Source organism: Syngnathus floridae, chromosome 16 (genome assembly GCF_059516105.1).
Source record: "Syngnathus floridae isolate MCC-2025c chromosome 16, RoL_Sflo_1.0, whole genome shotgun sequence".
Taxonomy (NCBI): Eukaryota; Metazoa; Chordata; class Actinopteri; order Syngnathiformes; family Syngnathidae; genus Syngnathus; species Syngnathus floridae.
In genome coordinates this window covers 5,502,240-5,521,514 of record NC_142428.1, presented here as the reverse complement: position 1 = coordinate 5,521,514, position 19,275 = coordinate 5,502,240, and the positions used below count along the sequence as shown (strand labels likewise).

General features: G+C 43.2%; 1 long non-coding RNA gene across 2 annotated transcripts in view; it reads right to left on the bottom strand.

Annotated features, from left to right (window-relative positions):
* Positions 1-323: 323 nt before the first annotated feature.
* Positions 324-19,275, bottom strand: part of LOC148385280 (uncharacterized) — a 107,854-nt gene continuing 88,902 nt past the window's right edge. The window contains exons 1-5 of one of the 2 annotated variants that reach the window (XR_015853084.1): positions 18,027-18,127; positions 10,813-10,957; positions 8,812-8,923; positions 3,325-3,412; positions 324-3,122 (exon numbers count right to left, since the gene is read on the bottom strand). This is a non-coding gene — a long non-coding RNA (uncharacterized LOC148385280). Of the gene's footprint in view, positions 3,123-3,324; positions 3,413-8,811; positions 8,924-10,812; positions 10,958-18,026; positions 18,128-19,275 lie in introns of those variants that run through there. The other variant, XR_015853082.1, reaches the window with a different exon arrangement.

The following is a 19,275-nucleotide window of genomic DNA, read 5'->3' as shown; positions in this document are numbered from 1 at the left end:
CCGACAAACGGGGAGAGAAAGGGGTGAGGGAATTTACCGCAAGGGTTCTTCTGGAGGCCTGACAGCACATTGACGGTGTCAAAGGTCAAGAACCACCATGAGGAGATTTTTTTTGGCTTCATTCCACAGAAGCCACAAGCAAATATCTTTATTAAGGTTTTATCTGCTCCACTATATTTTCATCATCTTTTTTTTTTTTTTTTGCCAAATCACTTTTCAGTTTCTGAAACGTGTTTGGGAGTTTTAAAGGTAAAAGACGCAGAATGTGAAAATTCAGTCATAGTTGTGGAAGGTTAGGGTTAGGGTTAGGGTTAGGGTTGTTCTTTTGTCAAGAAATGATCCCTCTGCAATTTTGTCATTCCAAACTGGGTGTTACTAATTATGACTTTTTTTTTCTCCCAAAAACTTTACCGTTTATTTTGCTGTAGTTGTATTAAAGTGACATGTGACAGCTAATTTGAAACCTCTTTGAATCACAGGAAATGTAATGGAGAACAAGGTGATAGACAAGGCTCCCCCTACCTCTGCACAATCCGCCCGCAACATGCAAGAATATGGAAATGGGGCCCGTATTTGGATCTTTGTCTGGTTGTCATTCTCACATGGGGCACATCAAAGCCATATGACCTGATTTTGCACCTGCTGTTTAATTAAATTTACAAGACAGACAGAGTCTGCACTCCTGGTGATATACAAATCTAGCTTTATTACCCGCTACTGTAATTTACAAGGCAATTTACCGCTGGGCGCTAATGGAGCCTGCCCAAGTGCTCCCTCTGAAAACATATACAAACATGTGCAACAACAAGTTGTGTGGAGACCAATCCCAAAATACCAAGTTTACTTTTTTTAAATGTAACCACAACTGGTAAAATTCCACCAGCTAGTACACAGGTGTCTAATACGACCCGCCACATCATTTTATGTGGCCCGCGAAGACAAATTGTGCATCAAATTTGTGTCATTACGAGAATTGCAAATTGTCTTCACTTTTAATAATATCGTTTTTTTTAAATATTTGACTAGTTTTTACTCGTCTGATTTGAAAACGCGTTTTGTCAGTTTGATTTGTAGCTTTTACTGTATATATGAGATGCTCATACGTTTATTTGGGTTGACAGTCAATAATGGTCCTCCGAAAGAAACCATAACTCAAATGCGGCCTGCAGAAAAAATGAGTTTGACACCCCTGGTTTAAATCTAGGCTTAGGGTTTCAAAGTAGGGTTTCATACTAGAGTTAGGGTTTCAAAGTCGGGTTTAAAGCTAGGGTTAGGGTTTCAAACATGGGTTTAAAGCTAGGGTTAGAGTTTCAAACTATGGTTTCAAACTAGGGTTAGGGTTTCAAAGTAGGGTTTTATACTAGAGTTAGGGTTTCAAAGTAGGGTTTACAGCTAGGGTTAGGGTTTCAAATTAAGGTTTCATACTAGAGTTACAGTTTCAAATTAGGGTTTAAAGCTAGGGTTAGGGTTTCAAAGTAGGGTTTCATACTAGAGTTAGGGTTTCAAACTAGGGTTTAGTCTGAAACAATAATAAAACATCCATTAATCCATGACACTCACCTTACCTTACATATTTGTCCTGAAAAAATGCATTTGTTGCTACTATCAGGCAGCTCCAAATTTCATCATAAGTATTAACCAATCCACATGAGGTGCCGGCAACAGCTAGAACATAAAAGTCTACTGTGTGCGCTTAGAGCACCAGCTGCCATGCGGCCATGGGTGCACTCCTGCCTCATGAAGGGAATACACTTTTGAGAGACACCCACCAATCTGTGGCTAACCCCCAACAAAGATACTCAATAGCACTAAATGTTTTAAGGTCTTACAGGGATTGAACTACAACTAAACACACCAGCTACTAACAAGATCTTACATATACTTGTACCAGGTGCTTTGTTTTCATCACACTTGGCTTCGCGCAGTCCTCGATTTGGATTGCCAAATTTGAACTGTGCTCACAATTGCAGTTCGTTTATGGTTAGGAAATAACCACAGCCATAACCCTAAACAGAATACTACAGATGTGAGGATTATTGTCATCTGCCATCATGGCCCCAGCGCAAAGTTATTTTTTCATCACCCGGATTAAGCGGTAGGAATCGGAGAGTTACTCGTATAAACCAAAATATTTTTTGTTGTCGTGCCTCACCTTGGTCCGATCTATTGCATACACAATCGACTATCCTTCTCAATTTGGGTTCTCAATTTGGGCTTTGAAATGATGCACATTTGTATTTATTATAAGTAAATACATGGAAATGTGCATTTGAGATTACATACAGACCTCTGATTGCATGTGAGTAAGAGACAAGCTCAGGTTTGCAGGAGAATACGCATCTCAGGCAATCCATAATAGATGATGAAATTTGGCAAGCCGTCCAGCCTTATGGTCTTTTCTCTCCTCCTCCAGCTGCTTGTTTTCCCACAACTCATCTGTGCTGCTGACCAACACTTGTTCGCCTTCATGAGCAAAAGCGACAATGTGTCCGAATGTCACCGTCTCTGGCAGGGAGCATCTTCGTGTTCCGCAAAAACGAGTTAGATGGTGAATCTGAAAACATTCGCCCCAACCCCGCCATGAGCACATATGGTCACAAAGCCCACGAGAAAATGTCAAAGTTGAGCCGAAAGGCCAAAGTTGGTGTCACGGAATACACAGTGGCAACACACACACACTCTCTTTCGGGTGGGATCTCTCCTCTTCCCGTTCAAGTATGAATCGAAACACAGAAGCCAATGTGGCTTCTCTCAAACAGGTATTCTTCATCGTTGTCTCCTCCCGAAGGATGGCCGCAATTAACACACGCACACACCACGAAGGAGAGAAAACGCTTAGAAAACGACAACGCCGCGAGCCACAGCATAGCACATGGCAAGCAAAGTGGGAAGAAGGAGCAAAATGAGGAAAACAAAAAAGAGAGAGGCAAGACACCAGAGAGGCTGGGTTTTTTTTTCTGTAAAGGTGCAGGTGCATAATTTGAGTGACTGCCAGGCTGCGCTCTCTGTTTGCTTCCATATTAACGTTGTCAGCTTTTTTTACTTGCTTGCTCCTCATCTGCACCGCTCCATGTTGTGCTGCTCACTCATGTCATTTCCAAGCGCTTCCTCCTCAAAAAGCACTGCAAGAAAAAAAAAAAAGTACACCGCAAACTTTAAGTCTAGGCCAATCCGTATTATTTGTTTTGAACGCATTTGCATTTTTCATACTGTGGGAACTCAGTAAAGTTTTATAAGATATACGCGAACTAGAATTTAAATAAATAAAGGCACATTTTTATTTTATGACTACATGTATATCAGACACATAAATGTATGTTCTACCGCTTATCCTGTTAAGGGTCAATGGCGAACTGGAGCAACATCGTGATAACATTCCAAAGATGCAGTTTGAGGCATGCATTGTTGATCTCTGCAGACAGACACACAAACACACATGCACACGCGTAAACACACAAAGTCTCGCTGAAGAACAGCCATATTTGTGTAATTAAGCCCTAATCATGTCGTTGCTTTATCACATTATTTATTTTCGTCCCTACAGATGTTTGCCTCCATACCGAGAGCTCTTTTTAATCAGCGAGACAGATGTCTCTCGTGACAAAAGCAAAACCTTTAAATCAGCTCAAATGCTCCCACCGACTGTGCACAAACACGTGCAAAACACAATCAGCTTGTTGTATTTTTGGCTTTCTAATAACAAAGCGGTACATTCGAGGATTATTATGAACAATGCATTGTTTGTCAAGCATGAGATAAAGTTAAGTATTTTTTGATCATCTTTTTGAGGTTTAACAAATGAAATCAAAAATTGGTTGACAGAAGTTAAAAAAAAACGAAATTGGGTGTAAATCTGGTTGATTTTTTTTTCTCCATCTCAGAATGCAAATAGCAGATTCCTGTTTATTCCTAATATTATCTTTGTGTGCCGCTTCACAATAAAGGTCATTCATTGTCATTCACGAGAGTGAAAACTACCGATTGCAGAAACTGCAGCCCACCCAAAAAATTTTTTCATCCACTTTTGTCAGTACTTCAGTCTTGGCAGCGGGCTCCACTGACTAATGATTATTGATCTCTGCTCAGAAATGCACTGCTAATGATGTAGAAACGGACTTTTGTCATCAATAAATGTTGAGAAATCCAATCTTTCATGCTGATAAAAAGTTCCCAGTTCTGTCTCATACTTGACAGAAGTTGTGCTCAGAGACGAAAAAAAAAAGTTTTACAAATGACCAAATGTCACCAATTAGTTTGAACTCTGCATTTTTGATGACACCAGTTGGTGTGGTGGGGCGGTTGGCAGGGGTTAGCAAGAAGAGGGGGGGGAATTGATGGGCTGTGCCTCCAAAATGTAAATTAAACAAAAGGCGGGAGTTCACACGACAGCTTTGGAGGGGCAGGACCGCAGACTTGTGATTGGCTCGGTGCAAAAGGAGAGCAAGTGGAGCACAGTGCAGCAAACATTGGCACACACGGCGAAGAGCTCGGAGGCAGCCGAAGCAAAATAACTTCTGTTCCAGGGAACAACAAAGGAGGAACAACCGGCGAGGCCCACAACTTCTTGGTCCTTGTTATTGTGTGATTTTGCAATCAAGAGGATGGGATCTGATCTACAAACCATGGACAGCTGGTTCATTTCCACCGCCGGGCCTTGTGGGAGATGTAGTTTCTTCTCTCAATGACATATGCAATTCCCAACTGTCCCTCCCCTCTCTCTCCATAATTGCCGACTTTTCAGTAACAGAAGGAGGGCCATTTGTGTGTGTGCGCGTGTGTGTGTGTGTGTACAGCCTCTGCTCTCGTCAGGGTCCAGCCTTACTTCAAGGGATAAATAAAAGATGCAGAGTTTATCTAAAGGAGCCTAGCAGAAGGTAGATGCAGGCAAGATGGATACAGAGGGATTCTTCAGAGAATCTGGGCCGTGCATGGCACCGCATCCATTTTCCATTTGGGCCCGACATGGTTCAAACACGCTGCATTGTGGGCTACAGATTGTGTTGACTGGGTGTCCCTCAAGTGACATGTAAAAAGCCGGCCCCCCCATCTGCCCGACAGATCTGTGCGGGCAGCGCCTGAAAGCGTTGGCAGAGAGAGACAGGTGGGACGGACAGACGGACAAACTGGAAGGCAAGTGCCACTCAGTCTCCTTCCAGCTACATGATCAGCACGACAGAGGGAGCGAGGGAAACTTATGCGGCGGCAATGGAAAATGCGAGCCCCGATCGTGTGAGTAGCGTGATGCATACCTGTCCATACACACCCGGAAGCTCCAGGAAACAGACCTGCTGATGATGCACCCCGACAGCCTGCATGCGGCTAAATTATGCTAATAGCATGCAATCATCTGCCTGGTGCCATTTGACTCGACAAAAACACTTAAACACTCCATCTATTCCTCTAAGTGGGAAGACGAGAGGCCATCTTGGATGGGTGGGCCTGTGGGTTTTGTAACAGGAACAGAGCAGACGAGTCGGTGACACGCCGCAGTCTGTTCGCCGCAGTGGCAGGAGGACTAGAAGAAGCCCGTCGGCATACGTGTGTGTGTGTGTGTGTGCATGAACATAATCTTATATCATATCTCAGTCACTTATTTGCTTGCATATATGTATGGAAGGAATAAATAAATAAAAGCCAACAATGTAAGAGAGACAAACTGTGAGGGAATGAGAGCGCCGAGAGAATAGAGCAGGCCATGGTTTCGTTTGAGGTTCACTATGGAGATAAATGTCAATTCTAACTCTCCGTTGGCCTATACGGGCACAAATTGAGCAGCAGCGCTCCCGTTATCAGCTGCGCGCACACACACACACATAGTCTCCCTTCCGCTCTTGAACAATTAGCTTTATGGTGGCTCTGAGCCTGTGAAATGTCATTCTGCCAGGTAAACTAGCTATTATATCACAAAGGCTACAGCTGAGTCAATTATACAGCGTAGGGTGGGGGTGAAGGGGGGGGGGGGGGTCAGGGGAGGAAGAGAAGGGGGCAATGAATGCATGAGTCCATCAAAGGAGAGGGCACGCAGGTCAACGGTGGAAGAGGCTGCGGGGAAAAGAGCCTGTTGGGATAAAAAAAAAAAAAGCGGGGGGGAGAGAGAGAGAGAGAAGGAGAGAGAGAGAGAGAGATGGAGCTTTTCAGTCTTGTCAGTAATTATGCTAATATGATATTTACAACAGAGACGACATCACTACAATCTTGCATGCAATTAAAACATGAGCAATATGCTGTTTTCTGAGTACAGTGTACATCACAAAACACTTTTGTGATATTTCAAATACAAACCTTCCAGAGGGAATTTAGTAATAAAGCAGCCGGCCGTACTCAACTTGAATACCTTTGTAGCTGTTATAGTGGAAAGAAATGTGATGATGGTTATGGAATGGTGAAGCGTACCACAAAGAGGAGGTGATATGGATAAAGTCCTCAAGATTGCGCTTGAGTAAATTTAAGAGCAGCCAAGACGATGAAGGGACTGCTTCTGTAAGCCTGTCACAGATGCTGTCCTCTCTGCAGAGTGACCAGATGGAGCCTGATACACGGGGGCAAACAAAGATGGCCCCCTGAGGGCCTCCCATCCTTACTCACTCACCAGTCCTCACCTCTCAAATGGGTTTGAGGGTAAAAGCCACTTGTTCCCTGTCTCAAGCCCTCCAATGCACCCATTACCCCCTGTAAAGTGCCCAAATGCCAGCACATCCCACCTGGGCCCAGCCAAGCCTGTCCCGACAGGAAGGTGGTGCTGATGGTGTGTGTGGGTGGGGAGGAGGGTAGTTTGACACACAGTTCTGAGGGCACCCACCCCTGACGGAAACACAATGGCCCAAGGGCCGGCTGGCCGGCTGACTGGGTTAGCTACAGATAACGTTGTTAATCGCGCAATGGCAAACAGCGGCCGGCGAACAATGAGGAAGCGCCAGTGCGGTGATTGGAAAATATCTCCCAGCACAACCGCGCGCTCATTGATGTTAATACACACATACACACACATAAATGTGGAACATTGTAATTGAGCTCTCAACTCAAGGTGTTCCAGGCTGATAGACATGAGAAGAATAGACGATGTATTCCTTTTTTTTATATTCAGACGAGTATAAATCGCCAGAAATCCCTCAGCCTATTCTCTCATAATCTAAGTTTTGTACAATGAAAGCACATTGCTTTGGAATCCGGATTTTTTTTTTTCCCCCTCTACCTTTTTTCCTCCAAATTCCATCTGGGTGTTAGAAGATACGATACATTCATACTTAGGAAAAGAAGATATTTACTGTTGAAACATTTGCAAAAGGGTTTGCCTCTAAAGCCATACAGCACATCCTCTGCAGATGTTTATTGTTTTAGAACAGACAAAATAAACAGAAGAGGAAAAATGAATTTAATCTCATTAAAGAAACTAATGTCCAATAATGCGCAGAATATAAAGTTGGGAAAACTCCAAAAAGTTGTATTATGGGAAAATGTGTATAAATGGTTTGAAGGGTCACCAAGAAGCTAAAGTACATTTTTAACATCTTAAAATTTTAAGAGACCCCACACATATGCCTTTCGAAAATGACTTCTGCTCCTTCCATCTAGGATGCGCCACATAAATCCGCAAATCCACTCAGTTTTTCACACCTGACAGTCATATTAATTTCACGACGCCTTTCTGGGCTAAGACGTGATTTTGGTTAGTTCGCCGATCAGCGGGGTTTTCTTCCACCGAAAAGCTGCTATAAAAAGCATCCAGCAGCTTTTTTTTTTTTTTTTTTTGCTGAAAAGCGAGTCAAAGTCATCTTGATCTTCTGAGTAGTGAGAATCAAAACGCTCTCAGAGAGCGCAGAAGCGCATTAGCACATTTAACACCACAGTGGAGATTTTAGAAGCTTCCAACCTTAGAACATCTTTGTATGTTATCAAAACAGTCTTGAAGATTTACAATTTTCCACATTTGAGCGGATATAAAAGAACATATTCATCCTTCCACTCTGATTCAAGTTAACCTTCATGATGTGAGTTGGCCCTCGTTGATGAATGTTTACGCCCGTGCATCAGAATGTTGCTGTGCGTGTGTGGAAATCACAGGGGGCTCCTATCCGCTGTTTGGCTCACATTTTGGCAGTCCTCGAAACTCTGCCATGCATACGGAAACACGCAGGAGCGGGCCTGGAATCAAGGTCAGGCCTGGAAAACCATGTCGCGACGCTCCCAGGACTTGACTTTCTGCTGAGTTTGGCATTTGTGTGCACAAGCTGTCCCCTGAGGTTGCAGCCAGGAATCACCCATCACTGCTTATCCCGAGGAACCTGTAATGAGCTACTCGAGGACAGTCCTTCTTAGGAACAATGTTTGAAGGATCTTGGCATGCCAGTTTGCATAAAACGAATACATGGCCTTCTGGCACAAACGTGGAGCTACATTCACCAGGTACATTAAAAGTTACTCTGCTGGCGGCGGATTTTGGCAACATTCATCCATTCATCTTTAATGGAGGGTCTCATTTTTGTCATCATAGTTTCCTTTGGAAGGCCATTATGACTGTCAACCCAAATAATCTCATATTATACACAGTATAAGCTACGCAAGAAACTAGTGAATTTTGGAATCAGAGACGAGTAAAAACTGTTCAAATTTTTAAAAAAGATGAATGGCAATAAATATTGCTAGAAACCTCTATTTTTTTAAACTTGAAAACAATTTGCAATTTTAGTATTGACACAAGATTTGTCTTCGCGGGCCAAATATGGGCCAGAATTTGTCCCACGGTCCAGAATTTGACACCCCTGTTCCAATGGGTTTATCTATTTGACAGGTGACAGGGAACTGGATTAATACCTGAATGTCGACTGGTCACCGATCAATCACAGCTCACATGGGAGGGGGGGACATCAGCCACTGTGTTCCAAGACAGTAGAATACATCACTCCAGAAAGTATCCCCTCTCTGCCTGGACATAATAAGATCATGCTGAATCAGTCCAACATCAAAATATCCAGTTCACCAATTGATAAATTCCCATCTCGCTCTCTCCAAATGTCAAGAGGGCTCCGACTGAAAGTACAAAGCCGCAAAGATTAGAAAGCCTTCGCTCCACTTTTTGCGGCGACCTTAAAAGGAGCGGCGCAGTGTGCAAACATCTGGTCCATCAGCTGGATCCTATGCATCAGCGGGCACAGGGACACACTGGGACAGGTTGGCGGCTGCCTTTGACAGCAACAGTTAATTTCCAACATAATCAATTTATGTGCAGCTCCATAATAACCATCTGTGTTGTGCATAGAGGAGGACAGTTCTGAGGAACAGCACAGCGTTGGCTGCTGCTCCGCCTCTTCCTCTTCTCCACGAGCTACGCCAGGAGCAAGAGGGAGAAGGAAGCAAGGAAAGGGTGATGAAAACAAAAGGGGTGAAGGTGAGAACTCAGAGGAAGGAATGACTTTGGTGTCCAAAAAAGGAGTTAGATCATGACATTGGGTGGCAGTGAATAAAATTTAAATGCTCGATATCAATTAGATGAAAAATTCTGTAATGTTCATTACATGATGCAAATGCATTGAGGCGGGTCCCTTCAACATTCCCCCCTGCTGTGTAAAATAATTTTTCTACAAGGTTAGCTCCCCTGGCACCACATCCTTGTTCACCTCTAGTGTCAAAATTTGCCAAGGAAAGTGTCACTCAGCCAATTACTTTGTGTGCTGACACGCAAACACACACAGCTGGTATGTAACACAACATGAAAACTGAATTAAGCTCGGCTGACCCTTGACCCCACCACATCTAATTTTCATAAGGGGAATCACCATAATGGGCCCACCTCTTTCTTCTCACTTCCCTTGACGTTAAAAACATGTTTGTATGTTTTAGCCATGTTAAGGCATTGGTCCAAAATTGAGGCCAAGAAATTAAAGTGAGAGACTATATTCAAATTTTGCTAAAAGTCAAACTTACTTTAATATGAGCTGAAGCCGGAATCTACTAATTTTGCTGACTCAACTATTTTAGTTATTGTGACAATATAAAATAAGCAATTAGTATTCCAATGATTGTCACATTTGTTTTCTAACAAAGCATCTTTTAAAATAAATCTCCAATGCAGTCTACAAGTCGAACTCAACACAGTCCAAGCAACCTATCATGAATTATACATGTGCTGTGTGAACGTCCATGTGTCCCTCTACATCCTCTACCATCCTAATTGACATGCAGCAGGGCCGAGCAGCTGTGAGGCTTTCCGCATCACGTGTGCGTGTTTATGAATGTGTGTGAGTGTATATGTGGAGGGAGAAAAACTGTACAGCACTCTGTAAAGTCATGGCATTCTCAAGACCACCTGGACATAATGGTCTTCAGCTGCCACCATTGCTGCAAATATAGGCGGCAGCACGAACATAAAATCCATTTCCATCATTTTTTTTGAAACATGTTAAGTCATTTACTGACTTGCAGTTTTCAAAAATAAAAAAGATCAGAATGCTGAATACAGTGAGATTGAGGATAATGTTAATCTATTAATGATTGAATTGGCCACAAACGAATAAACATTTTGATGCACTGATTAAAAACAAGCAAGAATGTCATAAAAATGAGGCTCTAACAACATAAATTATTGTCATGATCAAAAGTTTGAGTTGTTTGCCAAGCACTGAGAGGGCAGCTTGGACATCATATGATGTCAGGATGAGAGGAACGTTCTTTCTTTTGTATTTTTCTGGTGAAGCTTTTGCCAGGTTGTTGAAAATGAGAAGAGGTAAACAAACCTTTGAATACTTTTTTACGTGCTGGGTAAGAAGTGTCACAATGAAAATCAGATACTCTTTGATTCTCGACAAGCAGACTCACCCAAGTTTTGTTTCTCCACTTCCTTCCTTTCCTCTAGCAGAATCCTTTGAATCCATCCTGCTTCTGAATTCTTCATGGAACTCCAGCATTTCAAAGACTTCTTTCGCGCTTCCCTCCTCCTACCCACGTGGAGTGCTGGCCAAGTCTGGAAGAGGGACTGCCCATCAGAGGTTGGCTGCTATCAGCAATGGGAGCCCCGTGTCTCCAATTCAGGTCACTCTTGGCTACAGACGGGGACTTAAAAGCAAGCCACAACGTGTCCTGTGATCCCAGTAAGCACGCTTGTTAGTGGAATTGATAAGGCACCCATACACCTGGGTCCTCTGAAGTTGGCATGGTGTCTTAAAGGGGGGGAAAGTACGAGGAGCCAAGGCCGGGCGCAAACTCGGCGAAACGAGGAACGGCGGGATGGAGGCGGAGGGGAAAAAGGTCTTTTTGGCATGGGACGAAACGGAATATGTTTAGGAGAGCGACCTAGAACATTGCGGAATGATGTACAAATACAGGGCATATGGCAGCCAACCATTCCGAGAATCCGAAATGCGCTTTGGCTCAAACGTGTCATTTTCCTCCTGCAGAAACTTTCAGCAATTTGTAAACCATTGCCAAAACACGATAGCTTGATACTTTTTTGTGTGTCCGTACGTGCGTGATGCAACACCTACATCCTGGTATTTGAATGCCACACAATGCTTAGATGCCACATTTATGATAATCAGAGTATAATTCATTTATCGGCTCTACCTTGGCCATGTGTTGACCCCACGGCCATGTTGCCAGCGCACATCTGGCTGCACGGTGCGGCGCTGAGACCTGGATGGGATTTGCCCCTGGTGATGGGGCATCTGGGAGGCCAGATGAAGCCGAGGCTTGATGAGTGCTTTGTCTATTATGGATATGGGGCTTTATGGAGACATTGACAGCTGCACATTGGCGGTCTCCTGAGCAGGAGGCCTAGTTCAGCAGTTGTGCGCGTTCCCTTGTCAAAGAACAAACGGCGTGCTTTGCTTATAGGATGGATGCTATCCAGGACCTGCTGCAGTAAGAAGAACATGGTTAAGTCGAGGCCGACTAAACCTGACTGAACAGTTACGCATTATAGGTTTCATGAGTGGCTGACCTTTCGGTTAAAAGTTTTGCTGCAAATTTGAATGGGGTAGCAATGTTGCGGACGTTAACAGCCAATCAGAAATGCGTAAAAGTTTTACCTAAAAAGTTTTCGACTGATCAAATGTACGTAGCTGTGCAGCTTTGGGGCACATTTATGGTCACATCAAAACGGATCGCTTGGCTCCTGAGTTGGCGACAGCATGTTGGGGTTGGGGAGGGGGATTGGGGGCAAATAGTGCTGTTCAATGAATGTTTGATTATGATTCACTAATCCATCTCTTGTACTAAAACATGCAAAAGAGCTTGTTTTTTCACAAACACACAGCAGTGCGCTCGCATTAATTGCCAGAAAATGCAAGTGCTCGCTCTGTCTGAAGCATAACACACACATTGACTCAGTGTTACAAACAGGTATTGCACTTCTTGAAAATGTTTCATATCTTTGGCAATAGTTATTCCGATCCTTTGAAGGTTAAACCTTGGAATTTCCACATATTTTTTAATGAGTGCCCTAGAAAGGTTTCAAATCTCTTGATTAATCTGCTTCCACACAAACCAAAATATGAGCCAAATATTTTCAGTAATTGCAAGCTACCCAATGTCGGCGCTCATTGAATGTTGCTCCACATAGACTTCACTCACTGCTGTCAAATCTGTAAGCAAAAAAGGATGGAACTCCTGAATACATCCACAAAGTAAAGTCTAGGCCACTGACACTCAAATGTGAAATACGTCCCGGGTCGGGTTGGCGAAAACGTTGGCGATGAACCTAAATGAAAGCTCATCCACTGACAAGAGACATGCAGCTTGACATTCTCCAACCTTCCCTCCTGCCCATTTGTGAAGGATTTGGGGGATTTCATAATTTCCTGTTCTTTCTAAAAAGAGGGGGGGCGGCGGCGGCGGGTTGGGATGGGGGTAGGCAGGCAGCACCTGGTCCACACAGCTGTACTTCATTTAGAGAGCAATTTGAAAAGAGCGAGAGGGAGAGGAGAGGAGCCGAGCAGCCTTGTCATTAAGGGCTCCAAAATGGCCTCCGTTTGTTCGACACATGGCACCGAGTTAATGCTGCTGAATGGGGGAATAGGCACGTCGATGTGTCGTCGCAAATTTTTCCTAAGTGCGACGGCATCTGAAAAAGCCACTCCAAGTGTGGGTGTTGGCTTGCTTCATATTTTTCTTATCAAAGAGTGTTTTTTTTTTTTTCTCCATGTAGGTAATTGACAGCTGCGGCTTGGAATGTAAGCACGTGTAAAGATGGATATTCTATTTGTGTGTCGTTTCATCTAGATCACACACCTTGAAGTTTGTTGTCGCGAACAGGTGACGGCGCCGGCGGAGTTGCACGTTGTCGAGTTTGACAATGACAACAACAAGCAGACTGTTGGTAAACTGAGGTGATGTAAAGTTTTGCTGCGCGGCACCACAGCTGCCTCGCCTCTTCTTGGTTGATCTAATTCGTTTTGACATGCACATGTGCAGTGTAGGAATGGGAAAAAAAAAGTGAGGCGGGATCAAAGGCAAACGCTTTATTGCCACATCACAAGCCCCTGCTGCATTTCGAATTCTACCAATCTGTCCAAATAGTCTGATAAAATCCCGCGACAAGGCGATGCGCTTTTCACTCAGCGTACTCCGCCCTCTTCCTTTGCAAGCTTTCTGACTTCTCTCGCTTTGCTAGTTTCACACTTTTGAGACTCTCGAGATGTTGGAAGTATGTACCGTATGAAAACATCAATCACAAAAGCTTGCGAAAGATCTTGTTTTCAAGATGACAGATGTTGAAAATGTTTGAAAGCGGCTGTGTTGAATGGAAAGCTCTGATTTTGTAGCTCAAGACAGATGCAAAAGTTGTGATGAGCAAAAGTATTGGAACAAATCAACTTCAAATTCAAAACGGTTTCAGATATTCTCCTGCTTGATTGGGTTGTAAGCTGGAGTTTAATGTTGTTCCAACTATTTTAATCAGATCAGTTCGGGAGTAGCAAATTATCTACGACACGCAGGGCACTGGGACCTCGTACTGAACCGATGCACCCGTTGTCAGCCATCCTGGAGCTGCTTCTACAACATGGTTGGAGTTCACTGGTGCCTGACTAAACTCATTGAACATAATTAGGAACGGCATACACCTAATTGGGTATGTCAGGGTGAAAACAAGTGAGGTGTATGTTTTGGGGCAAACGTAGTATTCTGAGATTGTGCCAACTATTTTGACCAGGCATGACAAGCTCAAAACAATTATACGTGTTAAGTTTTGCTCCCTAAAAATCTCAAATTTGTCAACCTGAGCAGCTTTCAGACCATAACAAGTAAAGCTATCACGAAACATGGACGAGGAACATTAGCTTTCCTCATTTACCTTGGTGACCTTGCACGATTGTGCCGGAATAAACTTGTAAGAATGAAAGTGCACCAGGTGTCTTTTCCAAGAATACTTGAATGAATATTTAGGCAAATACTAGAGTTAATTAAAAAAAAAAAAAATAGTCTGGCTTTAAAGGTTAGGGACGGTGACAAGTTTGAATTCCGAGAAGAGCTAGAACCCGAGAGCAACCCAAAACTTGTCAGTAGGTTTGTCAAGTGTGTCTTCGGCAGGGGCAGCGACGGTTACGAACGACGTCGGGCGGTGGCGGAGGTATAGAGTGGGGGTGTCAGAGGGGCTGTTGGCTGCTCTTCCCCCTCCTGTCAGCCCCCTCTCCCGGCCAGCCAGGCAGGCTGTGTTGGGCGGCCCGGCTCCTCAGTAGCAGATGCGAGCCCTCATGTCAGAGACAGGCAGTGGCCCGACGGAGCGCCGCTCGTGCTCATACCTCATTGAGCCATCTCCCCTAGCAGATGGCGCGCTGCTGCGGGCGCTCCTCTCCCCGATAATTACCAGGCCTCGCCACAGATGGAAATGTCAGTCAGCCTCACAGGTCCTGGTTCCTGCCACTGCCTCCGTCCGCGGCCTCTCTACCTAGGCTGGCCACTGCCAACACTCACCATGTGTTCTGTGACTGCTGACTAGGCATGCAACAAAAGACAAATCCGCCCGCATGAATATTTATGAAGAGATGTTAGGTAGCAAGTTGCAGAGCACACTTGGTACTTGAATTTGTTGGCCAGGTGGACCCCGTGACGTCTTTTTGTCCCGCACTTCTCCACCGAGTGTCACGACTAGACACGCTTAAGGACTTCAGCCTTCTCGAGATGGAAAAACGATACCTAGTGCCTTACACTACAGTTGTGGACTGACATATTTAGGAGATTAGGATAACGGTGTTTGCAAAATGGATTAATTCTAGCAGATGCCAGGACTAACCCCCACTTATCTGTGATAAGGTGACCAGATGTCTCAGCTTGGCAAAGGCAACACACTCCGAGTTTTATTACTCGCCGCCAAAAAACATCCCTGGAGAAATTTCCCCGTACATTCGCAGATAATCTACCTTCCACGAGAACAAGGCAACAGGGTTTAGTCTCTACGTGTATTTGTCCATGTAAGAATGTACGCAAACGTGTTTCCCGATGTTAAGAAGCTCATGAAGATTAATCTAAAGTAAATACCTATGAGCCCGAGTGGCAATGTGACAAAGGGAAGGTACAAGGGGAGTCTAAGCGATGGATTAATGCAAATATCATTGTAGTACTTATCGTATTGGGACGTTAAGTAGAGTACTAGAAAACAGATCAGTCAACATCAGAGAGGATTTATTTAGTCTTTCTTCCTGAGATATGCTTCTAAACATTCCATGATCTATTTATTGTTGTCTAAATGACAACACTACTGCAACTATAATGCTTTCTTGATATCATATATGCCTTTTGTGCAAAAAAACTTGTGCCATTAAACTTTAGCTCTCATCCAACCATCAATTCATATCTTGCTAAACAGACTGGGAGACCCAATTGAGCAAATATGATGCTGACAAAATAGCCAGCACAAAGCAATCACTTCCATTAAGTCAAGAAAATGTATAAATCCTTTTATAAGTTAAGAAAGCGAAATGTTCTTAGGTAGATTGCTTAAATTAGTCTTTATATTGTATAATTATCTATTATTGGTCCTTGAAGTGCTCAATATAAGCTGTGATCACCGCTAAAATGAGGGCCAAGATATATTACGGCTTTGTGTCGTTACAGATGCGATTCAGCAGGATGGCAGCAGTCTGCCCCCCCCACTCCTTTTTTTCTTTCTTCTTTTTGTCTTGGTTCGACAAAGCTGGCCCCCTCATTTGCATTCTACCCATTATGCAAATGAGAAGGGATCACATATTGGTTGAGATGAGTGAAGCAAGTGTGCAGGCCAGGTCTCCTTTAGGACCAAGTGGAAATTTGCACTTAAAAGCCAGTTTGTGGGCTAAAACAATGGTCCAGGTGCTGTGCCCTTGACCAAGGCTTTTATTGTCTCCTGTGAGGCACAAAGTTGGTGTCACACCTGTTTTCAGCTTTCTTCTTTTTGTTTCTCATTCAACTGGGTTAACAATTGATTCTAAGCGATGCTGTCCATCTTGATCGATAACTCTTTTTTCTGTTAAATGTGTTTAAATACTCATATCTCGGTTGCTTGTTCTTTTGGAATCGGATTTAATTTCTAAGCCAATCAAGGGCCAAACTGTGTTGCTTAACCTTGTTCAACATTTAACATTCCCATTAAGTGTTTATTGTTGTCGAGGGAACACTACATTTGATTGACGATTCACACTGGCCAAGTGTCATCTGTTACCGGGTAAGATTATTCTCACAAAAGCAAAGCCAGATCACTCAGATTAGCATCCATCACTTCATGCATGCAATCATCACAACAACACCGAAAGCCTTTAAAAAGTAGATGCAACTTGAGAAAAAGAAATCAGAAGTATGGCGGCGAACCCTTTGGGCTTTGTGTATAATTATAATTTTGCTCTTGTGTGACGCAATAAGAACGAACAATGGTGCTTAAAAAATTAAGCCCTCTAGTTGCTGAAGCCAATTATTTTCCTAATGATGAAAGTGTGCTTTATCAACGGGGATCAAATTATGCAATTAGCACTGGACTCAGATAACTAAGTCGTTTGTACAGTTTTGCAAATGAAGTATTGCCCTACGTCTGATTGTGCCCCGTCTTAAGACGGAGAGATAACAATGGCGAGACGTAGAGGGCAGCAGAGAGCAGCTGTGCATGAGCGAGCAAGAGAAAGTAGGAGTTGGGTGACCTTGTTACTAGTTGGGTTGACTTGGACAGGCTGGTAGGAGGTTACTGTCTACGGGGAGGGACAGACAGATGCTCGCTCTTCTCCCTGGGCAAAACATCTCGCCCGGTGCAGGCAGCACACAATCTGGCCTGGGCAGCTGTAACCCTAATGATCACTGGTGGCGCTGCACCTGACCGACCCACCAACCAGCTACACTGCACACTCCAGAGAGCCCTCCCAAGCCCCGCCCCTCCCCTCTGCAGCCTGGACCACCAGCTCCTCTTTGACCTCCAATGCCTTCAAACTGTGAGGGGGAATTTTATGTGAATGTTCTACTTAAGACATCGGATCTAATGAAAAAAAGACTTTGAATTAGTTGAGCATTCTAAAATGAGTGAATTTCAGTCGAGTACTCGTGTTCGGTTAAGTTGTACGTAAAACGTAACCATTACTTAAAAATAAATGACTTGCAAGAAAATATGGCGTCAAGGTTACGACAAATTGACGAGATGCTCTCGGAAATAGAAGCCGCCAAATATGATTGAGAATGACGATTTAGCCAGGTGCGCTTTTCATTGAACTCGTAACTTTTACAGCTTCATATGCTTCAGGGAAAGAAAAAAAAAAGCTACTTTGAAATGTAATGGTTGATTAACTTGACATTCACGCAGGAGAGAATAAACAAAGGCAACAAGAGTAATTAACAAATAAATACATTTAAGTGGAATTATGCCAAACATGTTTATATATTTATGAATGATTAGTTGTAAAACCTTGTTAATCCATATTAATCAAAGCTGTTGTTTTCACTAAATAGTCATTTCTCAGGCATGTGAATTACACATGAAAAGGTCAACCACAACAACCTCCAGCCATAAACATTTTAATCCCAATTAATTCCCTAATTCACCCCCACTGCACTGCCCTGTCACTTTATTCTGCTCTACATACCAGAAATGGATCAGACGAGCAGACGAGTCCAAGGATGAAATGCTGTTTTTCTCTTTCAAAAGGGGGTGCTAGTTAGCTTCTTTTGGTTCCACAGCATTCGGAGTACCCATCCACAGTACAAAGAGGAAATGGAGAAAGTAAATGACATTAAACGAAAAGGATGACAAAATGTACTGCAAAAAAATAAAAAAATAAATAATAATAATAATGTTGCATTTTTAATTTGCAGAATATTTTACATCTTTTTACAATTATATGATTTTATCCTTGGGTGTGAATGTAGTGTGGATAAGCAGTACAGAAATTGGATAGAAAAATTGATGACCACATCGAAACTTGTACTACCCTCAGTCGAGATTCAAGATTGAAAATTATCATTCGTCATATGCACAGTAAAGCAAAGATACTCTTACATTGATAGTCTGCTTAAAGGTTTATTAAAGAACATAAAATATTTTTAAGCCATTTAAATAATTAAAAAAGGAGAATAGGCAATGTGTATAAAAGCAAAAAAAAAATTGCAACAGCAAACTAGTCCAGCATTTATACCCTGAGTTGCCATCTTACTAGAAATGATGTCATCAATGGAAACAAAAGAAGGGCAAGTCAGCAGCCCACTTTGCGGTTTGATAAACAGTAAACTTTTGTATATGTAAACTGTTAATAGAGTTTTTGACCTGTGAAAAATGCATTGTACTCATATTAAGCAGTACTGTGCATGTGTGTGTATGTACTGTATGTATGTGTGTGTGTGTTTGGAAACAGGCACAGGCCAAGAATGTGTCTGTGACTGCTGCTTTCTGTATCTGCCTTCACTGGGTGACACCGGTGACACAGACATTTCCCAGCAGCTTCCTTGCGGTTCTGAGCCATGGCTGTCCTTCCGGGAGCTGAACTATACACACACGTACACACACACACGTACTAGTACCACGAGCACACACTATGGTGCTGTTCTTTCCCTCACTGGCTCAGCAATAGGTTCTGTGTTAGGCCAAGCAGACCAAGACTGTCAGGACCATATGACCCCCAGCAGGGTTTCTCTAATGTGTGTTGGCCAAGAACTGCTTTGGTTGTCTGCATTTGCAAAACAACATTGCATCCGTCCATCAAATGACTGATGACCACATCAGATTCTGACCATACGAAAATCTTGAGCACAAATATTATTTACAATATCACAGTATTGCAATCAGATCTATAAAATGTATTCAAATGTTTGGATGAAGAACATTTTGTTTCTATTGAA